The sequence below is a fragment of the Lepisosteus platostomus genome, chromosome 4, assembly GCF_059453375.1.
Source record: "Lepisosteus platostomus isolate fLepPlt1 chromosome 4, fLepPlt1.hap1, whole genome shotgun sequence".
In the NCBI taxonomy this organism is placed as follows: domain Eukaryota; kingdom Metazoa; phylum Chordata; class Actinopteri; order Semionotiformes; family Lepisosteidae; genus Lepisosteus; species Lepisosteus platostomus.
This window is the reverse complement of record NC_142614.1, coordinates 4,870,143-4,876,266: the sequence shown is the minus strand read 5'-3', so window position 1 is coordinate 4,876,266 and position 6,124 is coordinate 4,870,143.

The following is a 6,124-nucleotide window of genomic DNA, read 5'->3' as shown; positions in this document are numbered from 1 at the left end:
ATACTTTCCTTTCGGACAAAATCAGGCTCTTGACTTCAAGGGTAAAAATAAAACTACATAAAATAACTGTGTGTAAAAATAACCACATGTACAGTTCTGACTTAGAGTAAGCCAGCCACACAAATATCAAACATATACATAACAAAGGTTGATATACTCTACTGTATGTGTACAGCAATATAATTTCACTCTACCTGTGTACTAGTAGGATAGTATTTATATACAGTACAGTATGTTACAGTCATCAGTCACCTGAGAGTGTAGAAAAATCTGTAGAAAAAAAGCCAACCATAAACGTCGTGGCAAGTATAGACAAGACATCACGTTTACTCAGTCAAAATTAAAATTTATCATCAGTCAACAATAATTTACCTATGAAGCGGAACTAAACCAAAACTCTGTTAGCGTACTGTACATCGCGCTGAAGACGGACCTACTGTAGAAACCTTTTTGTATTTTCCTGCGGCTGCTCTGTTGTTGCAGATGACTTCACTGACCGTGTGCACATACAGTGGGCGTGAGAAGGTGATTTCACAGCGCACAGCGACAGCGAGCCGGAAATGGAAAATGTCCCGAAGCAAGCAAGGAGCCATCTGTCCTTCTTAGATAGACAAACCAGCTCCGCTCGTGTTTATCTCGCGTGTCCATGAGAAACATCGCCTGATTTAGCAGTACTGTCAAGAGAAGGTCGTGAACTTCAGCGGTGCTGTACAGTACGTCTGTGCTCCCGGAATGGTGAAGATAGTCCGGCTGATGAAACGGGGACTTTCGAGCCACGGGAAGCGAGTTCATAGGGGCTGGTCCACTGGATAATCTAGAATATAATCTGATCTCGGTCGCGTTTCTGGCATTAATTAAACGCGACCTGGCCGTGTTTGTTGTTCTGTAAGAGCGGCTTCAGCGATTGAATGCAACAAGAGCAAAGGCGGGGTGAGGCGAAGGGTGTCGTGGCGGTTTCACATGCGATTTCTGTATTTTCCAGAGAGAGAGCCTGCGGCGTGGCTCTGTCTGTTCACAAGCGGAAGGACAGTGAAACCCTTTCTCTTTCTCTAGCGTTCTGCTTTCTCTCAGCCAAATTGCTCGTCCTGCACAGGCTAGCGATTTTGCGCCTGGGGCATTTTTGTTTAAACACACCTCTCTGACACACACTTTCAGGTAGAGACGACTGAAGCAGAAGAAGTCCTCCGAGCGCCCTGGGAAGATTTATTTTCAGGTATCGTCATGACGAATGTTTTAAAAGATTGTACGCCAGTGCTACCACCTTATGAGGCGTTTCCTTCCTGCCACAGAAGAAACAAAAGAAGTGAAAAACTACTGCAGAAACAACTTTGACCAGTGGCACACAAACCAAAGGCATTTGATAATTAGTCTTTTATTTTGAGGAGAAAGGAAGCCACACTTAAAACAACTTCATTTTGAAGTGATTTCGATCACGTAGGGGAAAGGACTGAGCACCAGCTGCATCATGAACACTGTGTAGTCTGATCAGCTCAGCAGGGCTAGGCCTATGGTAGTACTGGGATGGGAGACCTCCGAGGAAAGCCAGGTTGCTGCTGTGCTGTTGGCGGACCAGTAGGTGGCGGTCTATCCCCTGGTCCAGTATTTCCAAACGGCTGGCCTGGTACCAAGACTGGAGGGCATTCCCTCCATTTTCCAGTTGGAAAGCATATTATTTCATACATGAAACTAGTCTTTCTCACTCTCAGATCGCTCTGGTACAAGTTGACTGACGTTGTGTTGAGACTTTAATTCCTCTCGTTTCAGAAAGAAAAGCCCTGAAGTACCCCTTCGAATCAGCTTGCGGAAAACTGTAACACAAAGGCTTTGTGGATCACGTTTTATACTTTTACTATGTACTGTACACGCCATTGTCAAGGGACAGCCTACTGTACAATCTGCAGGGAATGGGAATGTGAGAATGGGATAGCTGCTCGCGCTTTCCCTTTGTTTTAAACCTTCTAATCCTTTGTCATGAAGAAAATATAGTACGAGGATGGTGCTTCTACAAAGACTGATAGATACAGAGGTCCTGTTACAATTCTCCGACTGTAGTTTTGGACAGCCGGATCAGACGGGGCCAAACTGCCTCCATTGTCCAACAGGAAACACGCGACTTCGATAGCTAGCCTGTGTACACGCCAGCGTGTGCACTACCGGCAGCACGGATGTTCTATCCGTGCGATTCAGGAAAAGCGTTGTATAATTCCGTCCTTGTGGGCCAAACAAACAATAACAGACCTTCTCGTTTTCTTCCCATTTCAGAACTGGATATCAAAGGCGACGAGCGGAAAGCATCCTTTAGCTGTTTTTGGCGGGAGTGGTAAAGAATGGGCTGAGTACCCCGAGCCGTCTTTTAACGACTGATGATCTCTAATGGGATATACCGCAGCCAACTTTAGGCAAAGGGATTATCGCTGTGAAACTGGAAGGAACCTGTTTAGGAAAACGCATGTTGAATTATCAGCATTTTGTATAACTAGGGGAATATCATCTAGTTTGAGGTGCCGTGGATGTGATTTAATTAAATGTGGCGGCCGAAGGCTCCTAATAAGTCGTACGAATTTTGGAATACAGGGCGTAAACAAGTCAGGATACAAGGATATATGTATATAAGTTATATAAGACCAAATTCTAGAAAAAATGTTGTTTTTTTTACATTTATTTTGGCTGTAGCGGAGCTACGGTGCCTCCCTGCTAAAGACAAACGCGTGCGGTACCTTCATAACCAAATTGCAATTCACAAGTTTCTAGCCTGGAAGCAAAGCCAACGCCGATTCACAGTGCAACGTTACTTAGATACGGTCATGCAGCCTGACAGTACTTAGGGTTGCCACAAACATGACACATGGGGGCAGTTAAAATGGGGCTCGTTCGCCCGACAGCAGAGACGCAGACTATCCGTGCCTTAAGGGTTCGAGAAGCCTTCTGTAATGATTGCTTTTACGTCGATTGTTCCAGAATGGAGGAGGTTTTGAGTGTGCTCAAAGCAAGCCCTTCGCGTTTTCCTTCGAGAACAATAGCTACAGTAGCATTAAAATTGCATGGTGATATATTCTGGCTTTATGCAATCTGGGTCGGAAAGACGGCACGGCTTCTGGGGGACTACACTCGCTCCTCTTTACCGTAGCAAAGTGCGAAAACTAGAAACAAGCGTCCAGGATCTTTTCATGCTGACCGGTGAGGCTTCGCTTCTGTGTACAGCTGGGAGACCAATGAAAGCCTATAAATCTGTCAAAACAAATGTATTAATTCGCCATTTCTATCCTGTTTCCGTGTCCGAAATGACTGACGCAGGAAGACGTTAAGTAACACTGCCATGGAGTTTTTTTAACGAATTGTTTCGAATATAAAAATGGATAAGAAAATCGGTAGCAAGGTATGATGTGTGTTGGATGGCTTCTTTTTTGCTTTCTTATATCAGTGATCTCTGTTGTCTCGGTCAGGTCAGAATACAGAGCTCGTCGCTCGTCCTTTGGAATGGAAAGAGACTATGGATGAGGAACAGGGGAGCGTCTCCTACACACTACTACATAACTCCTCATCCAGCTGAGCCGGGCGACGGCACCGGAAGTCTTGAACGGGACAAGACGGGGCCTACAGAGGCCTGCGCCCTGATCCACCTCCCACTCGCCTGCAGCACGGAAAGAAAGCAGATGAATCACTCTGAAGACCCAGCCCACCGCCTCCACCCGCAGGGCTGTAATTCTCTTGACCTCGTTTAGCTAAGGTCCAAGAGCCAGCCACTAACAGCCAGCTAGCTGGGGGACCTTTATTCGTTTATTAGACACCCCGCGATCAATATAAATTAACTGCTTCCCAGCGCCGTCTGGCGGGTTCCAACCAGCCGTGAAACCAAACACGGTTACCCCTCGACCCCAATACTGTCCCCAAAGGGAAACTGGACCCCAACACCTGTCACACACGGGCGTGCGTCGCTTTGTCAGTTCCGACAGTCGCCTGCGAGATGTCGATCGATTCACTGGGGTTCACCCAGTACGTGAAGTTTTTATTTGGACTGCCGTCGTGTCGAGGCCCAGCGCACTGCTTTCCTCTTTGAATTTCGTCGCGCGACACCACACGCACCGCCTTCTTAGACTGTGCTCATGCTTAACTTGCGACTTATGAACCTGGAAGGAGCCGGCAAGGGGAAAAAATCGTATGGAGCAGAGCCTCGGCGTGCCGTAAAGACGAGATTAAAAGCAGTTATTTAAAAAAAAAACTGTTTTTGAAGGCCCTGGTTGAACAGTAAACTAACCCCACTATATTTCTTTTTTATGAGTTTCTTTTTCCATATTTGTCGGCTCAACAGTTCCTCGGTAATGCGCTTTCCCCCAGAGGTCAGTTGTTTAGGACAAGGCGTTTTTTTTTTCCCACAACCGCAGCTGTATTAACTTAATTACACCGCGGGGCGTCTTTTCGTGTCATTGCGGGTCCTGCGGCTCTCTCTCCGTTTACTGCGAGGGCGCTTGGCTCACTTCGCGGGACACGGCTGCCGCGGGAGTCATGCTCCGAAACCATGTGTGAAATTGATGATTTGGCCATTAAAAGAATGGCGTTCTCGCCTTTCAGCCTCTTTAAAAAACAAAACACGACGCGTGTGAAATTGCCACCTGAAACAAATAAAACTCTTTAAATGTGAGTTTTTAAGGCGGCTGGCAGCGGGGTGCACGGAACTGGTGCATAGCATCGCTTTGTTCTGGTTTCAACATTCAGCTTTCGAAATCATAATTACAAGTTTGTTAGTGTTTCTATGGCACTCGGACAGTGCTTCTTTTGATCTCCTAATTAAAACAGATTAGGCCTTTCGTTTAATCTTTGCTGTCTGCCTTGTCTCACACCTGAAGAAGGCTTCACAGCCGAAACGTTGTGTTTTCTTCTCTTTTCAGCAGGGGATAAACCTATGACTTGTTCCTTTGCAGCCTACGCATGCAGACGCAGCTCCCCCACCTGAACTACTTCAGCAAGAAAACAGTCTGCATTAGAGCTTCTGCGAAACTGTCCGAGCAGACTGCTTTTATGGGGTGCAGATTTCAGAATGTAGACGCACTAATCGTCTAACATTTCAAGTATCATAGGAAAACCTTGCTTTTTGCCCTCGACCCCAGGAGTCAAGAGAATTTTATCTTTAGTCGAGATAAAATTCTGCTTTTGGTTTGACGTACAGTATGCTCGGCACTGTCAGCCCACTTGCCAAAATGTAATGTTCAGCACACGTCTCCATTATATTGCGTTTTTTGATGAAAAAAGAAGAAATTAGCTCCTAATATATGTAAAAGAAAACTCATTTTTTTTGTTTATTTCGTTTATACTATCATCCCGAAAGATATGTAGTAGGATAATGAAATCGCAAAGTTGCTACAGCCGATTCCAGCTCGCCCGCCGCTGGGTGCTGGTACAATTGTTTTCTGCAGCTGGAGTTCGGTTCTTTGGTCTGAGATAACTTAGTACCAGCTCAGATACTGTAATGTTGCTTATTTCATCATCACTGCTACAGTTGCTTCGCTTAAACATTAATTTTAACTGGCTACCTCCCTGTTTTAAGTGGGCGTTCGGCTATTCAAGGAATGATTACCTGCCATTTTACTGGAGTGCGGCTGTTTCGACTACAGATCACCTTGAAATCATTCACTGTTTTAAAGAAAGCATACTGTACTGCACCGCGGAAAATAACACCGAAAGCTTTATTCTGTACCGTGCGCAGAGTGTCATTTTCCAGCTTGCGTGGCAAAATCAATTTCATTGTGCGTTTTTGCAAGTAATTGCTCATGAAGGCCTAGTGGTTAACAATTATCCACTCAGCTTTATCGAAGGCTCCGAAGTCCCTCATTAACCGAAAGATTCCAGTTCACCGTTGATCGCGATTAATGTAACACACCTAAATGGCGGCTTTTTTTTCATAAAGCCTAGAAAAACGCTTACAAAGGTTTGCGTAACGCCACATGGCAACCCTTTTAAACAAAAAGAGAAATCAGGAGAAATTCATCGTTGGGTCTTGACCTAAAATTGCTTTCATTATTAGTAAAGCGATTCAGTGTAGTGCAGCATTGATTTTGACATAAATCGCGGTCCCAGACTTGCTCCGTGTCGTATTCATTGGATTTTGTTCAGACAAAGGGAAACCCCG